Source organism: Carassius carassius, chromosome 14, assembly GCF_963082965.1.
Source record: "Carassius carassius chromosome 14, fCarCar2.1, whole genome shotgun sequence".
Taxonomy (NCBI): domain Eukaryota; kingdom Metazoa; phylum Chordata; class Actinopteri; order Cypriniformes; family Cyprinidae; genus Carassius; species Carassius carassius.
Window position 1 is genome coordinate 33,661,833 of NC_081768.1, and position 4,246 is coordinate 33,666,078.

General features: G+C 39.3%; 1 protein-coding gene across 1 annotated transcript in view; it reads right to left on the reverse strand.

The window, feature by feature from the left end:
* slc27a6 (solute carrier family 27 member 6) overlaps positions 1 to 21 on the reverse strand; it is a 31,639-nt gene extending 31,618 nt beyond the window's left edge. Inside the window, exon 1 of the mRNA XM_059566903.1 lies at positions 1 to 21. This exon is cut by the window's left edge and continues 580 nt beyond it. The gene's annotated coding sequence lies outside the window, so the exon portion shown is untranslated.
* Positions 22 to 4,246: the final 4,225 nt, after the last annotated feature.

Genomic DNA, 4,246 nt, shown 5'->3' on the forward strand with positions numbered 1-4,246 from the left:
TCGTTGGTGGGCGTGTCTCCAGGGCCACGCGCTCGGCCCTGTTTATCCAGTTTGATGTCTGTGATAGGAGTTACCATAGTAACAGGGCGTGGCGCACAGACTGGGAGCACCACGCCCATAAGAGAGCGAGCGCGAGCTTCTATAATCAAATACATGTTCACTGTTATCTCATAAACAGCACGCGAAGCGACGTCATTAGCGGTACTGCTCTTAGTATCTTCACATTTTATTATTTTTAATAGTTATTAGTTATAGTAGATTAGCTGCATTTTGGATAAATGCCTCTGAGAGGAATCAGGTGTAATGAAATGGTAAAGTTAAAGAGTTGTTTTGGATGTTTTAATCCTGATTCGTCAGGCTATTTTTGAGGATCGGCTCTTGCACACCGGAGGACTGTAACAGTTTCGACTTTCTGTCTGTATCTCGGGGTTCTTCCAAGACAGAGTGTTCAAAATGTGTCTCAAACTAGTTACAAGTGTCTGCTGTGAAGTGACCTCACTGTTATCTCTGCAGAACAAACAGAAAAGGCATTGTTTAGTCTCAAACACGAGGAGGAAATGTTACAGTTCGCCCCATACCCTGGGCTGAGATATAACATTATAAAATACGGGTTATGACCAAACAATGGATTTTGAAAGCCTTTTATTCAACACTACTTTTCAACAAATGTGTGTGTGTGTGTGTGTGTGTGTGAACATGTTTTCTAGTGTCAGTCAAAATGATTGGCCATAATAAAACTGAACATCGACAGACACCGCCTCAGTTTGTCTTTCTCTTCCAAGACCTGCTGGAATTCAAAGAAAACAAATACAACAACAAATTTGCTTGAGGTAGATGTTTAACATGTTTCATTGATGTTACAACAAACTCAGAGTCTTATAGCCATGAACTAGCTACAGAATCACAGGCCAAACATCAGCACTATCTACAGTACACAGAAGATAACTAACCCTAACCTTAACAGAAGGAGTCAGGGTTAATAGAGGGCCCTTGTGACGACCGTCCCCTTTTGCTCCAGTGTCTGTGACTCCCTGAATTTTTCAGCAAAAATGTGTTCAAACTTTTCTACAAAGTAGCCAGATTTGTTCTCTACAGATTGCACTAGTTAGAGCGCTTCACTCGGGCTTCATGAGCTGATGTCAGACACACAGAGTGTCTTTGTTACACTCGACCCCACTCTCGGGGAACAAGCGATTAGACAGAGGAAGCATGAACAGCAGCCTCACCAGACTGTTTACTTTCTAATCTGCTGTCTGCACTGGTCACAGAACCACGCTCCATCATCTAGTGTTCCCCTGTTAAAGCGCTGCTGGGGGTCTGCTGAAATCAGATGTTGCTGTTAAATTAAGTTTAATGGGATGCAGATACCTAGGCGTCAATATTACGAACAGACTAAAGGTGATGTTGAGGTCTGTCTGGACACTTCAGATGGCCGTGGGCCTGGGTGTTGTGTCCCTAACCCCGTGGATCATCACCTTAGGGCTGATGTTCAGAGATGGAGCAGTGCACCCTTATCACTGACTGGTCGTATATCAGTGTCAGGAATATGAAGGTTTTTGCTAAGTTTTTCATTGTGTTTATTGCTAAGCATTTGTTTTCTAAATCTATTGATCAGATTGTTACTCATTTATTGTGGAGTAGTAACGCTCCCAGAACTGAGAAAGCATTTCTTCATAGATGTGAGTGAGTGGTGGGCTTTCTTGACCCAGTGCCATGTTTTGCTATTGGTCAGTAAATCTTCACAAGTTCATAATATCTGTGTCATAATATATAGACTCAGTTCTGAGCTGAACAGAATAGGTTCTAGTAAAATATGTGCTCGATACAACTGGAAATCTTTCACAGAATTCATTTCTCAAATGCTAGGTTGTCTGAAACTTTTCCTAATATAGAAGAAGCAGATGTGACAGATGCCATGATGTCTGTGTAATTGACACAAATGTTTTTTACCTGTCCTATGGTGCAGAACTACTGGGTGATTAGTACACATTAAAATAAATAAATAAATAATCACATTTCTTTGTCCAACACAAATCAAGATTCAGTGTATGAATCTCAACAATGGTGACATGCTTCATGCTGCAATGTATTCTGGGTACATCATACAAAACTCATCCATGGCACCCAGAATGCATTGCGGCATGAAGCATGTCACCATAGTTGGGATTCATACAGTAATTCTTGAGGTCTCTGTGTGTCTAAGCATTCATTCATGAACAATTTAACTTTAAAAGAACAGACAAAAATAGATATGACATAAATCCGCAGGATCTTGTGGGTTGCAATACATCTGCTATAGACACTAATATTAAAATAATAGCATAGATTAGACACCTGATAAAACCAGTTCATCACTTGATGACATTTTCTCTCCCTGTATTCCAGCAGTTAAATGAACAGTAACACTGAAAAGAGTCATGCTGCATAAGCACTGATCACCATAATGGTGATGTCAAACTAAACTGTTATTTTCAATAAACCATCAACACCTCTGTTAATCTCAATAAGAACTTGTTTACATTTATGACAGAAATGAATCTTGTTTATAATAAGTGAAGTTGGTAATACTGTTTTTGGAGTATGTATGCTAGAGTTTGACACCAATCAGAGGTTGGGTTTTCACTTTCAACCAACACCTGACTTCTGATCAACGTCAGTCCACATCTACTGTGATGGGAAGCTTTATTAGAATGTTAGAGAATAACGTTGTAACAATGTTATCAATAGACATTTTTAGAATGTTTTTAGAGAATGTTATCCCAACTTTTAGCAGAACATTCTAGGAACTAAAATAAAACTAGCCGCTGAAAACATTCCTAAAACATTAAACATTTCTAGGTGGGGTATTCTGTCCAGTAGAAGTCTAAGTAGTGAGAAATTAACAACAATAATAATAATCTTTATTTTCTATAGTGCCTTTTAATGTTACATCTGAATTATTTTCCATAAGTAAAACAACAGAATACACCATATAAAGATTATAAAATAAGCAAGAAAAGGTACCCTAAAAAGAAAGTTTATGGTGAGATTTAACCGGTGTGTGTGTATGGTCCTGATGCACAGTTGAGAGGTCAAACACTCTCCGAGGATCACAGCTGGACAGCTGCAGAAACATCCAGATCGAACTCAATACAAGATCCACCAGGTATAATCAATTCAAATACCAACAGATTAAAAATCTTCCTGACCGTCTCTGTTAAATCTCATGCTGGACAATGATCCGAAACAATCATCAAAATCAACACAGTAATGTGTCACTGAGCGAATCTGGAGTATTCTGGCGTGACCTGAGCCCTGTAGAGGATGAGTGAGGTGAATCTGGTGAAGGAGTGCTCTCTGATCTCCTCTTCAGACATTATTACAGGAGAAAACCTGGATGTAGCAAGGCCAAAAAAAAACACAAATCGTAATGAGATTTTCCCTCCACTTTCAATTGGTTTACTTCAATGATAGGCTAGAATTTTGTGATTTTTCTTTAATGAACCATCAAAAGGATCAACAATGCAGATTTATTTCCACAGCCATCTTTGCTGATATTAGTGGAGTGCACGCATTAAAAATGCATCACGTTTGGCCTGAGAAACTACAATTCAACCTAACTGAAGTCAGATGATTTCATTTTCAAACGGTGCACTAAACAAAAATATAGTTTTGGTTAAAAAAAAGTACATTCTTATCTAAAAATGATTCTTTCTTCATGAGATCTGCATTGATATAAGGATATGTGAGGAAGTGAGGAGCAAGAGAATGATCACAGGACTCATTAGGGCTTCTTCTGCTGACCGATCCAGGTCATGTCCAGTGCTTTGGGTCAGGCTGTGTGCTGCTGGGGATCATTCAGTCTTATATGTGGGACATGTTGTTCACATCCAAATGTGTTTTGTGTTCCACTGGCCCAAGGAACTGCAGATTGTTAACATGGAAATGAGAGTGTGATGCTGTGAATGAAACATGGCCCTCTTCGGTCATTCAGAGAAACACAAGTCTGCACATTTAGACTAACTGTAAGAGATCTAAAACATTCCTGTACAAGTATATTCATCTATGTTTCATAACTATATCCATTCACAGTTCATGTATGATATTCTAATGTGAGACTGATCTGAAGCCACACTGCGAAGCATCTGCTGTAATCGTGCTCTCGAGGTTCAGCGCCATCATCTGGTCTCCATTACCTCTGCACTGCCTTCACTTGGGATTCTGACAGCAACATACATGCATTAATGTTAATAAACACAGAAGCCAG